The sequence below is a fragment of the Hylobates moloch genome, unplaced genomic scaffold, assembly GCF_009828535.3.
Source record: "Hylobates moloch isolate HMO894 unplaced genomic scaffold, HMol_V3 SCAFFOLD_11, whole genome shotgun sequence".
In the NCBI taxonomy this organism is placed as follows: Eukaryota; Metazoa; Chordata; class Mammalia; order Primates; family Hylobatidae; genus Hylobates; species Hylobates moloch.
The window spans coordinates 2,538,410-2,565,747 of record NW_026652286.1 but is presented as its reverse complement, the minus strand read 5'-3'; the positions used below and the strand labels follow the sequence as shown (position 1 = coordinate 2,565,747).

The 27,338-nt window shown below is 47.8% G+C and overlaps 1 long non-coding RNA gene across 1 annotated transcript; it reads right to left on the bottom strand.

The window, feature by feature from the left end:
* Positions 1 to 20,269: 20,269 nt before the first annotated feature.
* LOC131384659 (uncharacterized) lies at positions 20,270 to 21,057 on the bottom strand. Its single transcript, XR_009215752.1, has 2 exons — positions 20,960 to 21,057; positions 20,270 to 20,657 (listed from the first exon to the last, which is right to left on the bottom strand). It is a non-coding gene; the product is annotated as an uncharacterized LOC131384659 (long non-coding RNA).
* Between the last annotated feature and the right edge of the window lie 6,281 nt (positions 21,058 to 27,338).

Sequence of the window (27,338 nt, the reverse complement as noted above, 5' to 3'; positions counted from 1 at the left end):
TGGCTCACATATGCAATCCCAGCACTTTGGGAGGCCAAGGCAGGCAGATCACTTGAGGTCAGGAGTTCAAGACTAGCCTGGCCAACATGATGAAATTCCATGGGCTCGTGGACCTTAAATTCCAGGTAGGGAAGATAGACAACAAACCAATAAAAAGAGAGTAGTAAAACTCTACTAAAAACACAAAAATAAGTCGGGTGTGGTGGTGGACACCGGCAATCCCAGCTACTTGGGAGGCTGAGGCAGGAGAATCACTTGAATCCAGGATGTGGAGGTTGCAGTGAGCTGAGATTGTGCCACTGCTCTCCAGCCTGGGCAACAGAGAGAGACTCCATCTCAAAAAAAAAAAAAAAAAAGGTGGGATTTGGAGCAGAGATACAACAGCAGAATGACTAGTACACCTGTCTTGTACAGTTCCTTAGCCCCATGCTGGAAGAGTACTTGGCCTCTAGTAGACAATCAAATATTTGTTGAATGGATGGATGAAAAGTGAATCATGCACCATATACAGTGTTAGTAGCTAGGGGTGCAGAAATGAGACACACACTCTAACCTCAAGTGGCTCACACTCTAGTAAGAGAAACAGGCATTGTTTATGGTTCAGGATAAGTGTAACAAGAGAAGTACCTGCAATGTACTTTGGAAGCACAGAAGAGAGACTCGTCATGGCCAAGGACAAAGAGGAATTAGTGAGACACACAGGGAAGCTGATGGCCAGAGGTGTGAGGTTGCAGAGCACATTAGGGCTGGGAACAGTTCATACAAAGTCAGAGAGCTTGGAGAGAGTATGATTCAAGTAGTTCATGACAGCTGGAGCATCCATAGGACATCAGGGAGAGCTAAGCCTGGAAAGCTCAAGTCCAGCTCATGAAGGCCTCATATGTCATGCTCAAGGTCAAGGAGCACCGGCCAGGGTTTGACCTCAAGGCAAAGGAGTACTAGCCAGGATTTATGAGCAGGACAGCACATGATCAGAGAGTAACATGATCAGATCTGAGGAGTATGAGTTTGCAGGAAGAAGAATGAAGACTGGAGCCCAGTTAGAAAGTTTTTAGAATAGGCCGGGCCCAGTGGCTCACGCCTGTAATCCCAGCACTTTGGGAGGACAAGGCGGGTGGATCATGAGGTCAGGAGATCAAGACCATCCTGGCTAACACAGTGAAACCCCATCTCTACTAAAAATACAAAAAAATTAGCCAGGCGTGGTGGCGGGTGCCTGTAGTCCCAGCTACTCGGGAGGCTGAGGCAGGAGAATGGCATGAACCCAGGAGATGGAGCTTGCAGTGAGCTGAGATCGTGCCACTGCACTCCAGCCTGGGTGACAAAGCAAGATTCTGTCTCAAAAAAAAAGAAAGTTATTAGAATAGTCCTGGATAAAAAAGATGCTGCCTTAGTCCATTCCTGCTGCTATAAACAAAATACTTTAGACCAGATAATTTGTAAATTACAGAAATGTATTTCTTGCAGTTCTGGAGGTCAAGGTGCTGGTAGATTTGGTGTCTGGTGAGGGCTTGCTCTCTCCTTCCAAGATGACACCTTGTTCCTATACCCTCCAGAGGGGATGCATGCTATGTCTTCACATGGCAGAAGGATAAGGGCCAGGCAGCTCTCTGAAGCCTCCTTTTTTGAGACGGAGTTTTGCTCGTGTTGCCCAGGCTGGAGTGCAATGGCACGATCTAGGCTCACTGCAACCTCCGCGTCCTAGGTTCAAGTGATTCTCCTGCCTCAGCCTCCTGAGTAACTAGGATTACAGGTGCCTGCCACCATGCCCAGCTAATTTTTGTATTTTTATTTTTAAAAATTTTTTTTTTTTTTTTTGAGATGGAGTCTCGCTCTGTCGCCCAGGCTGGAGTGCGGTGGCGCGATATCGGCTCACTGCAAGCTCCGCCTCCCGGGTTCATGCCATTCTCCTGCCTTAGCCTCCCTAGTAGCTGGGACTACAGGCGCCCGCCACTGCGCCTGGCTAATTTTTTGTATTTTTTTAGTAGAGACGGGGTTTCACCGTGGTCTCGATCTCCTGACCTCATGATCCGCCCGCCTCGGCCTCCCAAAGTGCTGGGATTACAGGCGTGAGCCACCGCGCCCAGCCATTAATTTTTGTGTTTTGAGTAGAGACGGGGTTTCACCATGTTGGCCAGGCTGGTCTTGAACTCTTGACCTCATGTGATCCGCCCACCTCAGCCTCCCAAAGTGTGGAGATTTCAGGCGTGAGCCACCACACCCAGCCTCTGAAGCCTCTTTTACAAGACCATTAATCCCATTCCCAAGGGAAGAACCCTCAGGACTTAATCAGTTCCCAAAAGGCCCCACCTGTTAACACCACCACACTGGGGATTAAGTTTCAGCGTGAATTTGGAGGGACACAAACATTCAAGCCTTACAGATAGGTATTCACCTAACTGTATACTTTCATGGATGCAGTTTGCTATTTGTAATTTACCTCAATAAAGTCGGATTAAAACAAGAAATAAATGATGGGAATCTGAGCAAAGGCTGTGAAGGTTGAGGACCAAAGGAGGGGAAGAAAGAACTACCGAGGTGCTGGGATCACTCAGCCCGTAAACTGTCACGGGATAACCCAGGCTCCGCCGAGGAGCTGGGATCACTCGGCCTGTAAACTGTCACGGGATAACCCAGGCTCCGGTGCCTGAGAGTCAGCCAGGTCATTGCATCGTCCCCTCACGAACGTGTAAGACTTCAGAGTTGGAAAGGGCCTTCAGAGAATACATCAGTGTCCCAACAGGAAACAGAACTCTCTCAAATAGTTCAACTGAAGAGACCTTACTGAGGAGGTAGTATTTACAGAAGGCCGGATTAAAGAAACCAAGAAGAATATCGAGAAACCCAGAGACTGCAAACTGCTGTGTATTAGTGTGTTGTCGCATTGCTATAAAGAAATACCTGAGACTGGGTTATTTATAAAGAAAAGATGCCCTGGGCGTGGTGGTTTATGCCTGTAATCCCAGCACTTTAAGAGGCCGAGGCAGGCAGATCACTTGAGGTCAGGAGTTTGAGACCAGCCTGGCCAACATGGTGAAGCCCTGTCTCTACTAAAAATATAAAAATTAGCGAGTCATGGTGGGGAGCGCCTGTAATCCCAGCTCCTCAGGAGGCTGAGGTGGGAGAATTGCTTGAACCCAGGAGGTGGAGGTTGCAGTGAGCTGAGATCAGGCCACTTCACTCCAGCCTGGGCCACAGAGCAAGACTCTGTCTCAAAAAAAAAGAAAAGAGGTTTCATTGGCTCACAGTTCCACAGGCTGTATAGGAAGCATGGCAGCATCTGCTTCTGGGGAGACCTCAGGGAACTTATAATCATGGCAGAAAGCAAAGCCAGAGCAGGCGTTCACATGGCCAGAGCAGGTGGAAGAGAGAGAGGGTGGAGGTGCTACACACTTTTAAACAACCAGATCTCATGAGAACCCTATCATGAGAACAGCGTTAGGGGAATGGTGCTTAAGCATTAAAACTGCCCCCATGATCCAATTACCTCCCACCAGGCTCCACCTCCAACATTGGGGATTACAATTCCACATGAGATTTGGGCAGGGACACAGACCCAAACCGTATCATGCTAGAAACCACCCATGGCCCTAAAGGAGGTTACTGGAGCCCATTGAGGCCTGGAACAGTGGGAAGGACCACAGGGCAGAAGCTATAGCCAGGCAGAAGGGCACTGGCCCAACCCTGCATCAAAGCAGAGAGGTAGCAGAGAAGAAATACTCCACGCTCTCTTCTCCCACTTTCCAGCCTCCTGCCTGTGTCTCCCAGTGGCCAAATCATACTGGAGCCAGTAGACACGGGAACCCATTGATTCATTCCACAGGGATCAGCCTTCTGAGGCACAGAGCAATGCTAAGAAGGAGAGACAATGAATTGAAGAGGACAAGTGGAGAACAACAGCGTCATGTACTGCAATTTCCACCCTGTTGTTTTTCCCCAGAAGAAGCCTCAGAGAGTGGAGGCCACCTGCCAAAGGCCATGTAGCAAGTTAGGACAGGGCCCTTAGCTCCTCTTCCTTGGGGCCCAGGCTCCTTGCACACTGGGCCTGCACCGAAGGCAGCCAGGTGGGATGCCCCTTTGTCTTGGAGCTGCAGCTGCAGGTCCCAATTAGCCAGAGGAAGACAGCTGAGCAAGGGCAGCAGTGGGCAGGGCCAGGAAAGATGGACGTCCAAGGGCTGGCCACCCACCCTCAATGTCAGGAAGGTAATAGACACTTGCTTCCTTGTCTCATGATTTGCTACCTGCCCCCCGGTCCCCATTTCCTCTCTTGAGTCCTCCCTAGACCTGGGGACAGGAACCCGGACCTAGGATTGGCAGGAACAAGGGGAGGAGACTCTGCTTCCCTGGTAGCCAGCCCTGCTCATCGATTCCCTAGAGCTGCTCACTGATCCAGCACAAGATGGTTTAATTGAAGTCATTACAATAAATGGTGCAGAAAAGCAACACCCTTTGTCTGCCAGGAGCCTCAGAGAAATGGGAGAGGGAGCTGGGAAAACCAGCAGCAGCAACTGCAGTTACACGATGATGCAAATGGGATGAGACTGAGGCGTCACAGAGTCCTGGGTTCGAAGCCTGACTGGTCACTTACAAGTTATGTGACCTTAGTCAAGTCCCTTTATCTTCCCGAGCTTCTAGGCCCTAGTCTAGGAAAATGGGAATATTGTAACCTGTCCTCCCAGGCCCTGCGTGACCCTGGGCCCTGCCTGCATCTCCAGCTCCATCTCCCACCACCTCTCACCTCTCCTGTCACTCTGTGGTTACCCAGGTGGGTTGCTGTCCCCTGCCAGTCCTCATATTTCACTCACGTGGATCTCTCCCCTGAAATGCCTTTCCCATTCCTTCCTTGAGTAATTCCTACTCACCTTTCAAGATTCAGATCGAGAGTCACCTCCTCCAGGAAGACTCTCTATGCCCAGCCCTCCTTCTCCTGAGTGCCTCTAGCACACCCTGACTGTGACACCCATTTGGAATTTGACACTCCCTCTCGTGCACAGCAGTCTTTCTCTCTCCCTATGGCCTTCTCATGGAGATAAACATGGGATCTGTATCTTCTCTTCCTCATCTTCACATGCCTAATACATGCCTAACATCACAATCCTGTTGATGTTGGGGGTACTGAGGGGCAGAGATTCAGAGCCCAGAGGTGGGCACAGCCAGGATGCAGCTGGCACTGGTAGATGATAACTCCCATGTAGCCACGAAGCTCCCTTCCCAGATAGTTAGGATGGTATGTCCACCATATGTTCTTGTCTTCAGCATGGAACGCAGCCTCCTCTGTGCCCAGGACCAGCTGGCTCTCTGCTCAGCTCCATAAACTACTATCTGATTCAGTATCAGAGGACAGAGGATCCAAGTTGTGAAATCATAAAATGTCAGCATCAAACCTTCTAATGTAGCAAAAGTGACGTCTCAATACCTCCAGTCTACATCATAAGAAGCCTTATCATTTCCACTTGTGTCTCTTGGGATGTTCTCTCTCAGAATCCAGGTGCCCTACCATGAGAAGCCCAAGCCACGTGGAGAAGCCACGTCTAGGGACTCCAGTTAACAGTCTCAGCTGAGTTCCCAGCTGACAGTCAGCATCAAAGCCAGCCACCTCTCCCTACAAGTGGGCCATCTTGGGCATCCGGCCCAAGCCTTCAGATGAGTCCAGTCCCAGCCACTATCTCACACAACCACACAAGAGACATTAAGAACTCCCAGTGGAGTCCAGTCAGCCCATGGAACTATAAGAGATAAAAAATTATTGTTTTACAGTACTAAAAAAATGTTTTAAAGAAATGTAATAGCAATGTCATCTTACTTATGAGAAGCAGAAGCTCAGAAATGCCATGTAACTTATCCAAGGTCATAAAATAAGTGAGAGGCAGAGTACAGTGGAGTTAACTGTTGTCACCCATGGTCAGCATCAGAGATGATAAAGGGAAGTGAGCTATCTGGGGTGGGAGTGGAGGGAGAGAGAAGGGAGCTAAATTGAATAGGAAACATCCCAAGTTAATTCTGTTTAAGAAGAAACTATTTCAAATGTATATGTATTTTTTAATTTTAAAAGAGTGTCTTATGACTTTCAGAGTTTACAGAGTTAATGGTTCTATATTTCAGCCTTGAGTTCATTTTGTTTTTTCTTCCCCCTTGAGATAATTAGCCATAAGTGTACCCGAGCACATTTTTCATGTCAAGAAGACAATGGCTTCAAAGGAAAGGAAAGGGCAGCCCTACAGGAGGCCCAGAAAAGAAGGCCAGGTGACAAAAGCAAAGCCTCCTAGGGAAACATTCACATTTCCTGAATGATCTGTCATCAAAAATGCATGTGCACACAGGAGGGCAACCAATAGAGTCAGGGCAAATGCAGCCAGGCTGGCCCCTGCACCCAACTGTGCCCAGAGGACTTTGATCTGAAACACATCCATACCCAGGACGAAAGCAACCCTCCTTCCCCAAATCACTGCCATCTATTTGGCAAAACCACAAGTCCAAAGGAAAATCTTGGATTTGGCTTTTTTTTTTTTCAGGCTCCTAAATTTAAGCAACATTAATTTTTTAAAGGCCTGTCCTGCTCTCTATACTGCAATGGAAGATTCAGGGGAGCAGCATTTCATGGTAAGATTAGAACCAGGCCATTCTGTTCTTAATCCTTACCTTGGAGTTGACGTGAAAAGGTGTTGGCTTCACACCTGGATAGTCCTGGGACTGGGCCCAGTATTCCCTTGTTGTTTGTTCTGGAGCATTACTGTGAGAAGCCATCATTTTTTGCTTATGTCCCTGGGGCTTTATTTACTTCACCTTGTGTTTAATCTTCCCAGCAACTCTATGAAGGAAGTATATTATCTCATTTCAAGGGTAAGGAAATTAGTCTCAAAAAGAAACACACACTCCAAATAACAGATAGGATTCAAATCTTGGCCTGCCCAATTCCAGAGATCTGCTCTAATATGGTTTTGCTGTGTCCCCACCCAAATCTCTTCTTGAATTCCCACTCGTTGTGGGAGTGACACGGTGGGAGGTAACTGAATCATGGGGACAGGTCTTTCCCAGGCTGTTCTGATGATAGTGAATAAGTATCATGAGATCTGATGGTTTTTAAAAGGGGAGTTTCCCTGCACAAGCTCTTCTTCTCTTGTCTGCTGCCACGTGAGATGTGACTTTCACCTTCCACCACAATTGTGAGGCTTCCCCAGCCACGTGGAACTGTAAGTCCATTAAACCTCTTTCTTTTGTAAATTGCTCAGTCTCGTGTATGTCTTTATCAGCAATGCGAAAACGGACTAACACATACTCTTCCCTATATACCGCTTCTATCAGTTACATACTGCCATAATAATTCTGTGAAATAAATAATCACAAAACCTAGGTGGTATAGAATAGTAAGGCTTTATTGCTCATAGGTCTGGGATGGTTGGCTAGGTGGTTGTGCTGATCATGGCTGGTCTCACTAACATGCTTAGGGCTTGGATGCCATCGACTGACCTAGGCTGGCCTCAACTGGGACAGCTGGGCTGACTCAGCTCTGCTCCAAGTGTCTCTAATCCTAGCCCAGGCATGTTCTCATGGCAATGGCACAGGTATAAGAGAGAAGGCAAACATGATTAGTTGCACAAGTATTTTTCAAGCTTTTGCTTACATCACATTTGCTGTTGTTATCCTATTGGCCAGAGCAAGTTATATTGCTGAGCCCAGAATCAGAAAAGGACATTGCAGATGAATGGCAAAAGGTGTGGGTACAGGGGAGGGTAGGGATTTGGAACCAGTTTTGCAATCTACCACATGATCTTGGGTAAGTTACAATCCCCTCTCAGAGCCTCTGCTCCTGCATTTTTTAATAGGATGGTATCTACTTTGTAGGGCAGCTGAGATCATTAAATAAGACAAGCTGTGTGAAACACTAGCAAATTGAGAAGTACCCTTCCTACTGATGTATTTCAAGTGTACAAGCCTGGGGGTGTTTGTATACATTAACAGAGATACATGAAAGCCTCCATGTCTATTTCCAGAGTCCAGAGGATTCTACCCAAGTCTCAGAGGTGAGATGGTCCAATCACCGAGATGATAAACAAGAATTGTAGAAAGAGAATAAATCAAGGAAGAAAACAATAAGTAAATGATGTAATTAAAGTTACTGTTGAAGAACCTATCAAGGAGAGAATGAGTCAGCGGCAAGTTGAAGCGATGAATCAGGCACGATGTCATGTTTCTAGAATTCTTGTCTATTTCAAGAAAGGCTGATGTCCCAGTTAAAAGAGCACCTTGAGCCTGTAGCAACAACATCTGGAAGGAAACACTCGTGTAATTTTAATTTCTCCTGGGCGCCACCACTAACAACAGGAGCAGCACCTGGGTAGCACAGAGTAGGCACTCCGTAAAATCTGTCATGGGAGGAGCTGAAAACTACAGCATTACCTCAAATGTATTCAAGGGGATTTTATTTTTTATTTTTATTTTTGCTGGATTTAAAACATTGTTTTTATGGGTAAAATGTAACTGAAAATATGACCATCATAACATACTTAAACCAAAAAACAAATATGCAAACCACAGGTCTTATGTCAATTCACATCAGTCTTTTTTATTATTTTTTATTGTTTTAGAGACAGGATCTCGCTGTGTTGCTCAGACTGGTCTCGAACACCTGAGCTTAAGGGATTCTCCTGCCTCAATCACAGCCTCCCAAGTAGCTGAGATTACAAGTGCTCACCACCGTGCCAGCCAGTTCAGTTTTTGAGGTAAAAACAAGTGCACTCAAAAAGAAAAACACTGACGAATGTGTTAGAGTGGAGCATATTCCAAATAAGAATCACAAGCCTAGAAGATGGGCTTCTGGAGAGTTCAGAGACTTACAGGCTAAAGATGACAGGCCTCGAAGTGGGCCTGACCCACTGTGTACAGAGGCCGGATTTGGTCAGGCAGTTTCTTGGGACTCAAGTAGAATCAAACCAGAAACAAAAGAACAAAATTTCCAGAAATGCTGGGGTCTTGGGTATGCAGACTGATCAGGAGTGAGTGCTGTTGCCCAGTTCTGGCTCTTCTTTTTCTCCCCCAGCTTTATTGAGATGTAATTGACAAAAATTATATATACTTAAGGTGTACAATGTGATTTTGATATGTGTATATATTGCAAAATGTTCACCACACTCAAGCCAATTATCTAACATATCCATCACCTCACATAGTTCCTTTTTTTTTCCTTTAAGACAGGGTCTCACTGTGTCATCCAGGCTGGAATGCAATGACATGATCTCAGCTCACTGCAACCTCCACCTCCTGGGCTAAAGCAATCCTCTTGCCTCAGCCTCCTGAGCAGCTGGGACTACAGGGACATACCACCACATCTGGCTAATTTTTTGTATTTTTAATAGAGGCAGGGTTTTGCTGTATTGCCCAGGCTGGTCTCAAACTCCCGGGTTCAAGCGATCCGACCACCTGGGCCTCCCAAAGTCTATTTTTTTGGGGGGGGGGGGGTGGTGAGAACAATTAAGATCTACTCTCAGCAAATTTCAAACACACAATACACTATTGTTAATTGTAGTCACCATTAGATCTCCAGAACTTATTCTGCATATCTGGAACTTTGTACCCTTAGACCAACCTGTTCCCATGTCCCCCATCCTCCAGCCCCTGGCAACCACCATTCTACTCTCTGCTCCTAAGCATCTGACTTTTTTTATATTCCACATGTTAGTGAGATGTGTGCAGTATTTGTTCAAGGAGATTTTAAATTATTTTTGCAAAGGAATTTCCTGTGCAATAGGCTATTTGATTGCGAAAACAAGACTGTGAATTCAGTGCAGGACAATGTGAATCACTCTACTCTATAGATGAGAACTGAGGCGCATACAGTCCTCTCGTTAGCAGCAAGACAAAGTTCAAAAGGCAAGCCTCTTAGGCTCTCTTATCTGAACTAACAGAGAACTGTATTCCGACTATTGGTAACTTCATTCAGATTATTTTACACTCTGTAAGAAATAACACTGAACACTTATTGAGCACTTACCTTATAAGCCTAGTAGCTCATGTAATCCTCGCCACAAACTGAGAAGTCAATCTAATCTATGTGGCTTCCTTCCATTTCACAGATAAGGGGAAATTGGAGCTCAGAGATTTAAGCCACCTGCCAGAGGTCACATGGCCCATAAAAGGTGAGCCAAAATTCACACTCAGGTCTGCATGACCCCACACACCAAGCTCAATTCTGCCGTTATGGATAAACTTGCTCCCTGCCCACACACACATATATGTTTTGCCCAGTTACTCAGAAAACACATTTTCTCACCTGTATTTTGCACTTCACTTTCCCTGCCCAGCCGCTGCCTCTAACTGACACAACTCAAGGCATAGGGGCAAGCGATATTAGCTCAGGAAACCTGAGCTGTGACCCTGAGCTGCTGACAGAATGTCTGATATTTATAGCAACTTAGAGTCAAGCACCAGGAAAAGTGTGTTCTGGACTATTGCAGATGTCCTCAGGGAGACAGAAAGTATCTCTATGAAAAATCATGTGGGATGCTTAACTGATGGAACATCAAACATGAAAAGACAGTTCAATGGGTTTGCATTGGTTAAAAAATAATAGTAAAAGCATGACCCAGTCAATCTCTGTGGATAACATTCTTCAAACGTTTAGGATATAGCCACAGAAGAAGACCCATCACTAGTTGAATTTATAAATTGCCACCCTGTACTTTAATTATCTTCCTTATGCATTTTGTTATTGATTTAGATCTGTCCCATTCCACGAAGGATTTAAGGCTAGAGATTTAAGTTGTGAAGATGATGATGGATTGACTCTATGAATGGCCACATTTTTTTATGCCTCCCTTTTCCCTTGTCCTTGGGCAGTGTCCTCCCACACTGACTCTGTGCTTGGCCCTGTGACTTGCTTTGGCCAATGGTACAGCAGCAAACTTGATGCAAACACAACTTGAAAAAGAAGAAGACAGCCAAGTCATCCCAGCCAAGGCCACCCTGGACCAGCCAGCCTCTTGCCAAGCTGCCAGTGACCACAGAGTCCAATTAACAACAGCCAGTCCTGGCCCAGGTCAGCAGACCCATGAGAAAGAACAGGCTATCATTTAAAGCCATGGGTTTGGGGGTGGTTTGTTGCACAGCAATAACTAACTAATACAGAAACTTACATTCTACAAAAATGCTATTAATCAACAAGCATATTAAGATGCAATCTCTGCCTGGTGCAGTGGCTCACACCTGTAAACCCAGTACTTTGGGAGTCCGAGGCGGGTGGATCACCTGATGTCAGGAGTTCGAGACCAGCCTGGCCAACATGGTGAAACCCGGTCTCTACTAAAAATAAAAAAATTAGCTGCACATGGTGACGGCCGCCTGTAATCCCAGCTACTCAGGAGGCTGAGGTAGGAGAATTGCTGGAACCCGAGAGGCGGAGGTTGCAGTGAGTTGAGATCACGCCATTGCACTCCAGCCTGGGTGACAAGAGTGAAACTCCATCTAAGAAAAAAAAAAAAAGATGCGATCTCCACCTGCTAGAAGCTTTGTATTTACTTGTGGCAAGACAGAAAAAGGAAAAATACCAGCGAGATCTAATTAAACTATGTCAAAATTGTTTATATCCTATTCCCTCTACCAGGCCAAGCTCATATGCCAATTTCCTCATGGAACCTTTCACTCCTCCATCTCTTCGCCAAGTCGAAATGTTAACTTCGGCTTCTCTGGGATACTTCGGACCTTTGTTTAAAGCTCTCCTGTCTGCTTGTTGCGCTATGTTTAGGGTTATGGCTGGATGGGAACAGGTCTGTCCCTTCCACTACTGGTAAAATTGGTTCTTGCTTGGCATGATGGGGGCTCCCCACATCTGGCACAGTGACTTGCACATGTATGAGCAATCTTGATCAATGTTTGTTGAATGAATAGGCAAATAACTATTGTAAGAATTTAGCATGAGGGAAAACTCCAACAGAAGTGTGGTAGTCAAGGAGGGTTGAATTAAGGAAGCAGGAGTTAACGTCCTCGACAGGGGCCTCCCATTAAGGACTCATAGAATTCATGGACAGAAGAACTTAGATGAGGAAAATTTTACATCTTCAGATTCACTGATCTCTAACTGAAACTTCACATTTTCTTCTATTATCAATGTAGGCTACAAACCACAGAAGTAGATGTAACAGATACTTTGCTATCACATGTAATATTGCAGTTATTGGAGAGAGGAACAAAATATCATTTATGTTCATCACTACTGTACTTTGAAATTATAGTGGCTTTTTGGCCAGGCACGGTGGCTCATGCCTGTAATCCCAGCACTTTGGGAGGCAGAGGCAGGTGGATCACTTGATCCCAGGAGTCTGAGAGCAGCCTGGGTGAGACCTCATCTCTACAAAAAATATAAAATTTAGCCAGATATGGTGGCATGTGCTTGTGGTCCCAGGTACTCAGGAGGCTGAGGTGGGAGTATCTCTTGAGCCCAAGAGTTCGAGGCTACAGTTAGCTTAGATTGCCACTGGACTCCAGCCTGGGTGACAGAGAGAGATCCTGAAAAAAACAAAAGAAGAAAGAAAGAAAGGAAGGAAGGGAAAGAAAGAAAGAAAGAAAGAAAGAAAGAAAGAAAGAAAGAAAGAAAGAAAGAAAGAAAAGAAAGAAAGAAAGAAAGAAAGAAAGAAAAGAGTGAAAGAGAGAGAAAGAGAGAGGGAGGGAGGCAGGGAGGGAGGAAAAGGAAGGAAGGAAAAAAGAAAGGAAGGAAGGAGGGAAGGAAGGAAGGAAAAGAGAAATTATGGTGTTTTTTATGTTATTAAAGAAGGACAGTATTCTTATATCATAAATTTGGTTTTTTGAATATTTTAGTAACTGTTGTCAGTTTCTTTTATAATCCTGTGTATTTTATATCTTTCAAATCATTTTTTGGAAGAGAGGCCTAATAGGCTTTATCAGACCATTAAATGGTGCCCATGGCACAAAAGTGGTTAAGATCTCCCTACCTTGGAGAATAGGTAGATTGTTATTACAGCGATGGGAGAGAAGTATATATCCCAAATAGATGACCAGAACAGCATAAACCAAGATACAGGTGGGGAAGAGTATGAGATGCATGGCGGGATGGAGTGTGCCTCCCCTCCCCATCCTTGAGGAGAAAGTCTCCTTGGCAAGATTAAGTAAAAAGACAGTGACTTTATTTGCATAATAATGCATCAAGGAGCAAGAGAATAGTTGATTTGTTTTAGACATGCTCTAAGAATCTGGAGAATTTAAATTCTTAAGGCTCTAACATCTCCTCTGCAGGGTGGAGCCAAGACTCTTAGGAGAGGGCTGAACTGTGAACCTAGAAGTACCATCTCCCCCTGCACACACCTTTGGTCAGGTTGACCCCAAGGAGAAGGACAAGTCCTCTGCACGGCGATGAGGCTATACACACAGTCTGTGGCCCGGCTTTGGGAGACTGATGGGACAAAGGATGCTTTGCACGATCCTTGGTCTCTGAGCAAATATATACATGGATTAACACAAAGCCTCTCTTTTTGAAAAATGTGACTGTGAAAGTGTGCCCTCCCAGATATTCCAGGCATAACACAGGAGTGACTGCATGTTTGGGGACAGTGCGGAGGCCACTCTGATTAGATCAGAGGACGTGGACTGGTTCATGATGTAAAAGCTGAAGGGAAGCCGGGCGCGGTGGCTCACGCCTGTAATCCCAGCACTTTGGGAGGCCAAGGCGGGCGGATCACGAGGTCAAGAGTTTGAGACCATCCTGGCTAACAAGGTGAAACCCCATCTCTACTAAAAATACAAAAATTAGCCGGGCATGGTGGCAGGCGCCTGTAGTCCCAGCTACTCGGGAGGCTGAGGCAGGAGAACGACATGAACCCAGGAGGCGGGGCATGCAGTGAGCTAAGATTGCACCACTGCACTCCAGCCTGGGCAACAGAGCGAGACTGTCTCCAAAAAAAAAAAAAAAGCTGAAGGGAGGGTGGTAATGAAGGGAAGAGGACTCCAGGGTTTCAAGTGCCATGGATTAAGGGAGGGAGTAGAGGCGGGGGGGCCAGGGCAGATGGTTGGATCTGTCCTAGAGGTGAGGTACCTTCAAAATGTCTCAGGGAAAATGGCCAGTAGTCCATCAGGACTCAAGAGTAGGACTCCAGGGAGACACTGGCATGAAATGGGAAGAGAGCTAAGAAAATAATCCACATAGAGGTGATCATCAAAGGTGTAAAGAATAAAGCAATAACGTAAAAAAAAAAAAAAAAAAGCAAGAACTGAACTTTAGGGAACAAATAAGTAGGCTTCTTTCGTGTCCCAAAGCCAGAGAACGAGAACATTTCAAGAAGAGGGGTTAAATTCAGCCTGAAGAAGGAGGTTGCACAAGGTCTCTGGATGTGGCTACTGGGAAGGCCTTGGTGAATTCTGAGTGAGCCGTTCCCACGGAGGGAGCAGTGGATGGAGGCCAGCTGAGGACTGCCGGGTTAGAGGGTGGGTGGAGCAGCCAAGAGAGACAGGAGAGGGTGGGAGCCAGTGAAATGGAGAGAGGGAGGCTAGGAGATTTGCGGGCCAACAGCATCACGTTAAGTTTCTTTTTAACAAGACGATCCAGTTTTTCATTAGAGAAAGAAGGAAACTGCAAATCGGGGGTATTTAAAGGTCGTGTGAAAATCACGAAAACCTCAAGTTGAATCTGTTCCCACCTAAATAACTTTTGTTTAGAAACCAAGCAAAGCCACTGAAACCATCTCAGCACAAATCCCAAAATGGAATTATTCGGATGTCTCTGAAATGGTGTAGGTGCCATGAGCCACTATGCTAATATGCAGTGTGTCCACACAGAGCCCAGGGTCCAGCGGTGTCAGAGACAAAGGCCAGAGCTTCCCAGAAGGTTCCATAAGGAAAGGAATTCAGGAAGTGGGGTCGAGGGAAGAGCTACTGTCACTGAATATCCTGCAACTTAAGAAGATGATCCTGTTTAACCAGCACCTACTATGGGCTAGGCACTTCACCGACATTTCTCTCATCCTGAACAAGACTACAAAGTATTTTTTCTGTTACTATCCCCACAGTGGAGAGAAGGAAACACAGGTTCAGGGTAACTTGCCTCAAACCCACAGTTCGTAAGTGGCAGAGATAGCCTTGGAGCCCAGGTGTATCTGCCTCTAATCCCACCGTGTTCCCATCCAGCCCGGAACCTCACCCAAACACACTGGACCCTCAAAAATAAAAAAATAAATTAAAAAGTGTCATTATCACCTGTAACAGCCACTAAAAGACAAGTGCCCCTTGATGTTAGTGTAGCATAACTTTCCCAGTTCGACTCTTCAAAAGTTGGGTTTTGTTGTTTTTTAAATTATCCTGAACTTGACAAACTTTATTTAAAAAAAAAAATTCACTCACTTAGTCTTTGAGTAAATGAAGAACAGGGCCATGTGTCAGTGCTGGGGACACAAGCCCTGGGCTCAGGTTGTCACAGAGAGAGAAGGCTCAGGACAGCAGGGTGGTGGGGGGCCTCTTCCTTTATAGAGGAGAGAATATGAGCCAAACCTATTTGTCTAAATTTGTTTTTATTTTCATCAAAGTATTACCTGTAAATCTGAAAAACCAAATAGTGCCCCAAAAGGCTTACAATTGAAAATGGAAGTCTCCTGATTCCTATCCTTTCACCTTGTTTCCCCAAAGCTGTCTCTTCTGTTATTTCTATCCCCATTTCTAAATAATACATGTATTCTTTAAGCCAGGTGCGGTGGCTCATGACTGTAATCCCAGCACTTTGGGAAGCCAAGGCGGGTGAAATCGCTCGAAGCCAGGGGTTCAAGACCAGCCTGGGCAACATGTCAAAACCCCATCTCTACTAAAAATACAAAAATTAGCCAGGTGCAGTGGCACATGCCTGTAGTCCCAGCTACTGGAGAAGCAAAGGCAGGAGGATTGCTTGAGCCCAGGAGGTGGAGGTGTCAGTGAGCTGAGATCAGGCGACTGCACCCCAGCCTGGGTAACAGAGTGAGACCTTGTCTCTAAATAAATAAATAAATATATAAAACTAAATAATATGTGTATTCTTCAATCTCTTGGCTCGTCATCTCAGCCTCGGTATGTTTAGAGAAATTTTTCTTCCATTCCCTCTTTTCTTCCTCTTATGCTCCCAAAATAATATCTCAATCTTTTAAAATCCACATTCCACATTTTCACTTTTATAAATACACAAATATTATTTTATTCCTGGGCCAAGTAGCACACTATGATCTTATTTCCTTTCCTTTTTGTTCTTCCTGTTAACAATTCCCTCATTTTTCATCAACTTAGTTCTGTTTGTTGTTGTTGTGGAAAACAATTGATGAAATCTTTCCATGTCTCAATATAATTTTCCTCATCACCCAACCTGTCAGATCATTTGTTAGGCCGAGTTTTCTTCCTGAGGACAAACTCCCCCAGCCACTAGAGCCTTCTGACTTCTGCTGACCTAGGCAGCTTGCTCTCTGGTCCAAGGCATAGCTGCCTCCTTGTGTCCCTGGAGCCATGACCCAAGGAATTCCCTTTTGTCTTCCCTCCTGTGTTGCAGCCCTTGTTTCTGGATCTAACTTCTTTCTTGGAGCCCTGATTTAAGTTAAACACATCTTTCAGCAGTTCCCTAAGAAAGGTACATCGGAGGCAAGTTATTTGAAGACACAGCATGTCTAGAAAGCTCTTTATTTCTCCCATCATGTTTAACTGACAGTCTGGGTTGGTGTGGAATACTAGTTAGAAAAACATTTTCAGTCAGATCTGTTTTTTGCTTATTTTGAGATGAAGTCTCACTCTGTCGCCCAGGCTGGAGTGCAGTGGTGTGATCTTGGCCTCCCGGGTTCAAGCAATTCTCCTGCCTTAGCCTCCCAAGCAGCTGGGACTACAGGACTGTGCCACCACATCTGGCTAATTGTTGTATTTTTAGTAGAGATGGGGTTTTATTATGTTGGTCAGGCTGGTCCCCAACGCCTGACCTCAAGTGATCCACCTGCCTCAGCCTCCCGAAGTGCTGGGATTACAGGCATGAGCCACCGCTCATGAGCCAGTCTTAGTCAGATTTTTGAAAGTCATTGCTTCCTTGTCTTCAAACTTCCAGTGTCGCTGTTGAGCAGCTTGACGCCATCACTCCAGAGGCTTCCTGTGCAGGGCTGGGACTAGGACGAAGTGAGTGAAGCACCCATCTGAGATGCAAACATGCAAGGGAGTGCCAAAAAATTCACCCATTGAAATGCCAATTTCAAATAAAGATGAGATCCAAACCTACGCTTATTCAGCTTGACCTCACTCACCTCGCCCGCCCAAATCCCAGTCCTGTCAGACCATGTCTTTACTTAAAATTTTGCTGTTTGTTTATCGTGGGTTGCTTTCTTTTTCTTTTCTTTTCTTTTCTTTTCTTTTTTTTTTTTTTTTTTTTGAGGGAGAGTCTTGCTCTGACACCCAGGCTGGAATGCAGTGGTGCGATCTTGGCTCACTGCAACTTCCAACTCCCAGGTTCAAGCGATTCTCCTGCCTCAGCCTCCTAAGTAGCTGGGATTACAGGTGTGCACCACCATGCCCAGCTAATTTTTGTATTTTTAGTAGAGATGGGGTTTCTCCATGTTGGCTGGGTTGGTCTTGAACTCCTGACCTCAAGTGATCTGCCTGCCTCAGCCTCCCAAAGTGCTGGGATTACAGGCGTGAGCTACTACGCCCGGCCTCTTTTTAAAATAGTGCATTAATTTTTTTATCTTGATCACTGAGTTTTTTGGTGCCCCCTTAAATTCCACGCACAAGGCAAGTGCCTCACTTGTCTCGTCGAAGTCCCAGCCAGCTGTCTCCAGAAACCTCACAGAGCTACCTTGATCTCTGCATCTGAAAGGTTGTAATGATGAGCCTGGATGTGGATATTTTTTTCACTGACTGAGTTGGATACTCAATGGATCTTACCATCTAGGACACATGTCCTTTAATTCAGGGAAATTTTCTTGTATTATTTCCTTGACAATTTCATTCCTTCCTCTCTCCATTTCTGGGACCCCTATTAGCTGAATGTTGGAGCTCCTAGATTGACTCCTTAATTATATATAAATTTTTTCAGAGACAGGTCTTGCTCTATCGCCCAGACTGGAGTACAGTGGCACGATCAAGGCTCAACAGCAGTCTCAAACTCCTAGGCTCGGCCGGGCATGGTGGCTCACACCTGTAATCCCAGCATTTTGGGAGGCCGAGGGGGGTGGTTCACGAGTTCAGGAGTTTGAGACCAGCCTGACCAACGTGGTGAAACCCCATCTCTATTAAAAGTACAAAAATTAGCCAGGCATGGTGACATGCACCTGTAGTCCCAGCTACTCGGGAGGCTGAAGCAGGAGAATTGCTTGAACCTGGGAGGTGGAGGTTGCAGTGGGCCAAGATCATGCCATTGCACTCCAGCCTGGGTGACAGAGCGAGACTCCATCTCAAAAAAAAAAAAAGAAAAAAAGAAAACCTCCTGGGCTCAAGTGATCCTCCTATCTCAGGCTCCCCTAGTGGCTGGGACTACAGGTGCACCATATGCAACTGATTTGTTTATTTTCTGTAGAAATGTGGTTCTACTATGTTACCCAGGCTGGTCTCAAACTCCTGGCCTCAAGCAATCCTCCCACCTCAGCCTCCTGAAGCACTGGGATTATAAGCATGAGTCACCATGCCCAGCCTGATCCCTAATTGCTTACGCTTTCTCTCCTGCCCCTCCTCTGCTTCACGTCTTTGTCTCTCTTTGTTGTATGTACAGAGGAAGTTCCTCAACTTTATCTTCCAACTCTTGATACTTTTTAAAATTTTTACCATCAGGATTTTTACTTTTAAGCGTTCTTTCTTTTTCTCTATTTCTTTTTTATTTCACTCTGTTACTTTTTAATGGGTGAAATATGTTCTTGTATCTCTCTAAGGATATCAGTTACGGTTTCTTCAACCTTCTATTCTGCTCCCTGCATAATCTCCATTTCCTCTTGGTTCATATCTTCCTCGGAATACTGAGAGAAAGTGTCCTCAAGTGTCCGTGATCTTTGGGTGTGTGTTGGTATTTAATGATTCCCCACTGCAGGGCCACTTGGAGGTATGAAGTGCCTGAGTGTGGCATGTTAATTGGACACTCAGTTGCTCGCACCAGCTTATCAGCTACAGACCCCTGAGCATAAGCATCTGTCAGTCGTTTCTTTGGGCTTGTTTAATTCCTCCAGGGAAAACACACTTCAATCTTTGCATGGGGTTAGTGCAGGGTGCAGGCATAAGCCTGATTCTGGTACCCTGGAGGTGGGTGGGGAAGGAGGCTGGGAGCCTTTACTAGGACACCTCACCCCTTCTCTTTACACTTGGCATCTCTGAGACCAGGACCTCTGGTCTCTTGTGGGAGTAAGGAGGACAGTCACCTGGCTGCATAGGATGGAGTGGGACTTGGAGGTCTACTGCTCCTTACCCAGACTTTGAAACTACCCCCTACCCCCATTCTCAGGTCCTGCCCCACTTCCTGTGATACCTGGTGCCTCTGATCCCGGACCCTTTCTGGGTCTCTGTAGAGAAAATCAGCTCATTTCTGTAGTGCCTTCCGCACTCGTAAGTACAGAGGTTCGATGTTTCTCCTCTCTGCTGAGCCCTTTATCCTCCTCCAGCAGCTTCCCCCTCCATGTATTGAGATTCAAGAGTAGAGAGGTCTCCGTGTTCCACCAAAGACGGAGTTCAGGCTTCTATTCCTGTTCTCCTGTGGCTTCTGTACAGTTTTCAGGAGGGGAATGGAGTGGAAACCTCTTTCTTCTACCATCTTAGAAAGTCTTGGGCAAAACCTGAAATGGGGGATAGGAGTTGACCAGGCAGATCAGGCAGCGAAGGGTATTCCTGCCAGAGGGAACTGTCTTCACAGGCAAAGAGGAATAAAGAGAGCCTCCTTGGAGGCTGCAAACAGGGAGAAGCTAGAGCCTGGGCTAAGGAAGTGGATCCGGAAGGGCCTTCAATGGGCCAAGAAGTGTGTCCTTGATCCTGGAGCAAATGAGGAAGGGGAGGAGAGGAGCCCCTTGGCCACATATGCCCTGGGGCAGCAGCATGGCAGAGGTGCCAGGGGAGCAGAGCGTGGGGGGCACGTGGGGGAACAGACACGCTGGGAGGAGAGAGTCCCCTGGGGGATGTGAATGTGGGAACAGGACGAGGAGTACTCTGAAAGCTGTCTCAGAGCTGGAACCAGCAGGACTTGTGACTAACAGGAACGGGGCATGAGGGCAGAGGGAGAAGTCTAGTTTGAATCAAGTTTCTGGTTTGGGCAACAGAGTAGGTGGCAAGGCTGTTGACAGAGATGAGGAAACACTGGGGGAGAAGGCAGTGTGGGGAAAATTCTATTTGCATCTGTATTACATTCCTCCAAATTCCATCTCTGAGAGGTCCACGCTGGCATTATATAGTCGCAGTCAATAACCACATAGCATTGTGGGTCCTGCTTTTTTCCCATAGCAGGACGTTTCCAGGTGTCACCAGAATCCTCAACGTCTTCCTTTGATTTGGCCACAGAATATTCCACTGTGTTAATAAACACGCCAGTTTCACCTCCTTATCCCTATATTCTGGGCATTCTGAAGAGGACTGTGATGGACACCACGTTGTTCTCAGTAGGGCCTGTGAGTGGCTCCATAGCCCAGGTCTCCCGCCTCCTCCAAGGCTGAGGACCCCCTGAGGGCAGCTCGGCAGTGCCCTTGCATCTGCTCTGCCATCTACAATGGGAAATGTTGAGGAAGAATGCTTGAGACCTCACAGTCTCTGTACCTCACTGATCCCCAAAACCACCCCTGAACCTCAGAGGAACTTGCTTCCCCCTCTGGTCCCCAGGCAACACTGATTCTCCCAAGCTAGGATGGAGCAGGGACCCTCACTCTTCCTCCACCCGAGCCCTCTCCCCTTCCCAGCGGCCATGCTGTTTGCTGCCGCCACCCTCCCCGGGAACGGCCTCGCTCACGTCTCCTCTCAAGAGGGTCCCAAGGTACATGGGTCAAGTGAAATCAGGGTTGCCCCAGACCTAGGAACAGTGGTGCCCCCAGAGGGAAGCTGGAGCCCCGTGGCAGAGGTGGAGGAAGAGGAGAGGACCAATCAGTTGTTATGGCAACCAGGGCTCCCAAGATGGAGGGAAGGGAAAAGGCGGCCCTGCTCAAGAGTTGCCATGGCAACCCAGAGCCTCCAGGCCAGCTTTGAAAACAAAAACCACACACACCCCACTTAACAAAGAAAGTACCCAGGACTCCTCGGTATGCTCCGCAATCCAGAGCGCCAAACGGAACAGGTCAAGGTCTGGTCTCACAGTTGACTTTGTAGACTTTTTTTAGGGGCAGAAGGGCTGCTTTTTTTCTGGGAAAATAGAGAGCCAGGGCTTGACAACCCATAGGGTCAGTCAGCGAGCATTTACTGAGCCTACTACATGCCAGGGCCACAGCGACAAATTAAGATGCAGACCCACTTTCAAGGGTGGAGGACAGATATTTCCACATCAGTACGAGACTTGCTGGAAGTCTTCTCTGACGACAGTTTGGCAGTGTTCATTAAAAATTTTAAGTGGATGTTCTCTGTGACCCAGCTAGAAAATCCCAAGTGGTCTCTGTGGCAGAGGTGCAGAGACGTGACACAGACCTTACCCAGGAGCAGCAGGAAGCCATCCCAAGCTTGAAAGTAGGGAAAGGACATGAGGAGAGCAGAACCTACAAAGATTTCCCCAGGCAGACATGAAGGAGAAGTACTAGAGTCCGGGAAACACCTTAGGAAGCTACTGTAATCACACAGGGGTGACACGAGGAGGACCCCACGGGAGGGTGGACGGGGGGAGAGGGAATTACAAGAAGTATTTCATATGTAAATGGCAGGAGTTTATGATGTTTCTCAATCCATAGACTTACTTTCTAGAGCTAGATGAGGTTCCTCAGCTTACAGATGGGGAAACTGAGGCACAGATAGGGGAAGTGAGGGTTTCCAGGCCAACAAGTTTATGACTTGGAGTTTTCTCTGGGCCTCCTGGGGGAGGAGGCTCAATCCTTCCAAGGTCTGACCTTTTTTAACTCTTAATTCAGACAATTCCCAACTGAGGGGGATGGGCAAAGGTGAGGCTGTGGCCCAAGAAGCCCCTGCAGGAAGAAAAGAGGGAGGAAGAGGACGACCCCCTTTGGTATCTGGATGCTGAGAGTCCCACTCTGAGATCCCAGCCTCCTTAAAGAGAGCACTCTTGGTCCCAGACTGGAGCATGGCTGGCCTGCAGGGAGCTTGGGGCAGTGCTCAGACCCTGGGAGGGGTGTCTGGTGGTGGGCACGGTGCCACCATGAGCTGGTCCAGGAAGTGCCTCTGTCATGTGCGTGCCTCCCCAGTGTCCTGTCCCACACCTGGCACCATGGCAGCACTGGGACAAGCACAGCGCTGGACTCAGGAGTCAAGAGCCCTGGAATCTACTGCCTTTCTGTCCTGCCAGTCAGCAAGCTGGCCTTGAGCTTGTCACTAGCAATCCCATGCGATAAGGCCCATGAAGGCATGAACTCACACTGAGGAATGGTAGGCTAAACAGGGCCCTCTTCCTGGAGAGGAAAATGGAAAAGCCCCAGGGGGGAGTATTATCACAAAACTGTCAGCGTGTCTACATTTATCAGATTAGTTAAAAGAAGAGACAGGGCTGATGGTAATCATTCCCGAAATATGTGCAACTATTCAGCTTGCAACTGCTCCCACACACAGGCCTCTCATTTGACTTTCAAAAACTAAAACAAAAACACTCAGGGCAGGTGCCCCTATTCCATTTTACAGATGCAGGAAGCAGGTTCTGAGAGATTCAGACTCAATCCATATGTGTTAAGTGTCTATCTCACGCCAGCCCCTGGACAGAGGTACCAGCAGCTGCTAGAATACAGTTAGATCTGTTAGCACTGCTCCAAAAAGATACTCCATGAGAACAGGGTTACATGTCAAACAAGCTTAGGAAATACTCCAGACTCTCCCTCCCCCTTCTGATGAATCGCTGTGCCTATTAAATTACTCAAGGCCCTGCCTGGGAAGTCCCGCTTAGCTCTGTTTAACATCTCTCCCAAGTACATGGCCATGGAACCCCCTTTTACACACAACTTCTTAACAGCCTGCAGAACTTGGGTTCTGTGGAACACAGTTTTGCAAATGCTGACCTGAGCAGTAGAAACAGAGCACTGAAGATGGGATTTCAGACAATCAAATGAAGGATACATCCTGGGGCAGCGTCTTGCCTCCGTCTATCAACTCACCACAGAAGCATCTGCCTTTCCCTGGGCTTCGAAATACAGCGAGCTGATGGGGCCACGTTCTGTGGGACCCTTAGCTGTGGTCTCAGCTGTCAAGTCGAAGACCAAGGCTTGGCTGCATCAGAGCTTGTCTGTGGCTCTGGGACCCGTCGTTTTCAGGTGGGCGCAGGGTCAGGCATCTGGAACAGCCAAGACACAGATGTTCCAGCCACTCTTGGATCCCCGCCTGGGCTCCTGCCTTCCCTAATTCCAATATTTGGCTGCCGCTCTCACCTAATTCATATTCCAATGTCAACACTGCATAATCTCCCCCAAACACCGACAGCCTTGGAGTGGGAAAGGGGAAGGGACAGCTGATGAGCAGAGGCTGAGGGAGCGTTGGGGGAGGAGGTGGGCAGAAGACAGGAAGTCCCCCAAAGCCCTTAGCAGGCAGCACTCCCCCAGACTCTCAGCTGAGAGGAGAGGACCTCCAAGGAGTCGCAGAGGCACCCAGCCGCCGCCCCGGGCAGTCAGTGCCACGAGACAGAGAAGGGGAAGCAGAGCCCCCGCAGTGGTCAGGCTGGGCTGCCTGGGAGGGGAGGTCTCGTATGCCATGCAGGAAAGAGAGCAAGACCACCAGTCAGGACCCTTGGTCAAGCTCCAGCTCTGCCTCTAACTAGCTGTGTGACCTTAGGCAAGTCCCTCAACCTCTCTGGGCTTTATGTCATGTATTAAATGAAGAGTTACCCATCTCTGAGACCCACCAGCTCTAACATTTGGGACGAGGCTGTAGGGCATCAGGAGAAACAGCCCAGGTCTGAGTGTGAAGCTGGCTCTGTCCCGGCTCTTCTACCTCACGGGACTCCAGCATCCTGATCTGTAAACTGGGAGTAATAATAGTGGCTACACAGCCAGAGCTCATTGGGATTAAATGAAAGAGAGCGTGTAAAGCACAGATTTCCCAGCTGGGCTGTGAAGAGCAGGAGCGGCTGGAAGCCCCCAGACTCACACTCACCGAGCACTTTCTCTCCCCGGCCCTGGCCATGCCTCGCTCCCCTCATCTTCACAGGAGCTCTGTGAGGGGGACGAGAGCACCCTAATGGCGCTGGTTCCGGGTTCTTCTTCCTCAATGCAAACCCGCCAAAGGAAAAACCAATCAGAAAGAGGTGTTTTTCCCGCCTCGCTCTAAGCCCCACCCCAACCAATCACAAACATCCACGCAGCCCTCCTGGGCATAAAAGAAGCAAACCCCCCACCGCTCCCTCTCTCTCTCTCTCCTGCCCAGCCCAGCCTGCTGCCTCCAATAAAGATCTCTTGGCCGAGCCGGTGTGCCGTGGTCTCTCTTTCAGGGAGACTGTTACTAACCTGTATTACAGAAGAGGAAACTGAGGCTTGGTGACTGGCTCACGGTCACCCAGCTGGAGGATGACCAAGGTCTGTCTGACGGCAGGGCCAGGGCTTCTTCAGGATCCCACGCTGTCTTTCCAAGCTTCCGGACTGGCTAACGAGCGGGCCTGGCTGGGAGAGGGAGAGGGTCCAGGGATGCAGAGCTGCTGAGTGCCCCTTGCTGCTGGCGGCCGCCTGCACCTTCACACAGTCTCCCTGCTCCAGAGGCTCCTGTGTCCATCCTGACTGGCCTCCGCCCCCGTGCGCACCCCAGATCCCAGCCCCACCCCACCTACCCCCACCATGTCTGCCCTCACCACTGTTTCCTCCCACCCTCCCCCACGCCCATTCCCAGGCAACTGTTCTCCCTGGTTCTCACTGCAAACTCTCAGGAATTCAGTGACCTCCACCCAAATTTTCCCCCAGGGCCACATCCAGGCCGATGTCCCAAGGAGGACTGCTGATAAATATGCATGAGATTTGCATGTGATTTGCATACACTTCTAAGGCCCTGGAAGGCAGCTTTTAAGAGACGCATTATCCAGGCTACTTTACCCACCTCCTTATCTATTTCTTCACATTCCTTTGAGCCCAGCCCCCACACACACCCACATCCTCTTGTGCCCACCCTACTCCACCCCTCCCTCCACTGGTCCCCCTTTCCTATTTCTGAATGTGTAACTAAGTAGGAAGAGCAAAAGTTTTAACAATAACAATCGCTGTTTATTGAGCAACTATCTGCCAGGCATGGCCCCTCACAACAGCCGCCCAAGGAACTACTATTTGAGGGTGTCTGAGTGGACCCAGTACCCGTCTTCCCAGCCCCTGTTCAGAACCAAGTGAGATGAATTTCAGACTTGACTATTGGTGAAGGTGATTTCGGAGAATACATCTTAGGTCTGCGGTTTCCTAACACTGAACCCCAGAATTAGACAAACCCACTCACTCCCAGACTGCTGGACTTCGCCCCCAGAATCCAGCCTCCCCTCACAGAGACAGAGCTGGCCCCTGTAAAACTTGAAGCAGAGAAGAGCGTGGAGAGGAGGCTTGTCTCCGCAGGTGGGCAGAGCCCCAAAGAGAAGAGAAGGAATGGGCTGCGCCGCACAGGCAGCGACTTGGTCCCAGGCGCACCAGTTAGACCAGTCACCCCCTCCTCCCTGGGGAAGATTGGGCTGGGCCCAGGCCAACCTTGTTAACAGATGCCCCTCTACAAGGATGGAAACATCAGGAGTGGATGGGAAGTGCTCCCCCTGTTTTACAGAGGTGAAAGCTGAGGTTACTTAACAGAGTTTCCCTAACTTGCCCAAGGCCACTCCGTGGGGAATGGTGGGTGGGCACTGGAACCCAGAGCCTGTGGTCTTTCACACCACCACAGTTATGTCTCAGAGAAAAGCCCACAGTCCAGGGGAAGGGAACAGAGAAAGCGTGGGAAGAGGATGGAGGGAGGACTCAGGAGTGTGCAAACGAGGGTCAAGTGCAGCTGGGGGAAACCTACGGTCTCAGAGCCAGAGCACGGAGGCCTCTGGACACCACGGAGTCCAGGGACCCACTCTCACATGCCCACAGGGTAAAGCAGCCTGTAAATGAGTGGGTGGCAGGGAAGACAATAGGGAATGGTAAGGACTGTGGTGAACTGAACAGGGGCAGGCCCAGACCAACTCCAGCCTCTCCTGGTCATGCAGCAACACCGTCCCAGAGTCACCAGATCTTCTGACTCTTCCAGAGATGCCGGAAATCATATTATGACTTGAAATCTCCCTATTTGTATATGTTGGCTCAATGCTTTAATAAAAAGATAAACTCTATTCAGGCAAGCAGAATGTCACTGCTTTTTGGCTTCAGCCCACTGGCACAACCAGCAACCTCAAAAAATGCAATCCCATCACCTCCCAAATGTGCTCACTGGAGTGAGAGCCGCAGAGCTGCAGGACTGGCTGCATCTTTGTCTCCTGCCATCTCCCCAGGCTGGCGTCCTATGTGCTCAGTCTCAGGGAACATCCATGGAAGCCTCTCCCAGAGCCAGCAGGTGGAGATCCAGGTCTCCTGACTCCTGGTTCAGTGCTCCTGCCACAAACTCACAGCTCCTCTCACTGCTTTCAAGGAAGTGCTTGTTGAAAAATGCAGTTTCCTAGGCCAGGCACAATGGCTCACACCTGTAATCCCAGCACTTTGGGAGGCCGAGGCGGGTGGATCACGAGGTCAGGAGATGGAGACCATCTTAGCTAACACAGTGAAACCCCATCTCTGCTAAAAACACAAAAAAATTAGCCGGGCGTGGTGACGGGGGCCTGTAGTCCCAGCTACTCGAGAGGCTGAGGCAGGAGAATGGCATGAGCCCAGGAGGCAGAGCTTGTAGTGAGCCGAGGTTGCGCCACCGCCCTCCAGTCTGGGCGACAGAGTGAGACTCCATCTCAAAAAAATAATAATAATTAATAAATAAATAAATAATAACAGACACAGCATCATCTGCCTCACAAGCCTGCCTTGAGGAGAAAATGAGGGCAGGTACACAAGAGTACTTCGTAAACTCTTAAGCGGTGATTTTTCAAACTACAATTCCCAGCCAATGAATGGGTCACAAGCTCAATTTAGTGGGATTTGACTGGCATTGTTTCCAGTGAGATAGAACGGAATAGAAAACAGGAAGAGCATATATTATTTCATGAAACTTATACATGTATGGGAATGCTAGGTAACAACACATGTTTTCTTCCTGTGAGTAGTGGTCAAAAACTTGTATTTAAAAATACACTGCTGGCCAGGCACGGTGGCTCACGCCTGTAATCTCAG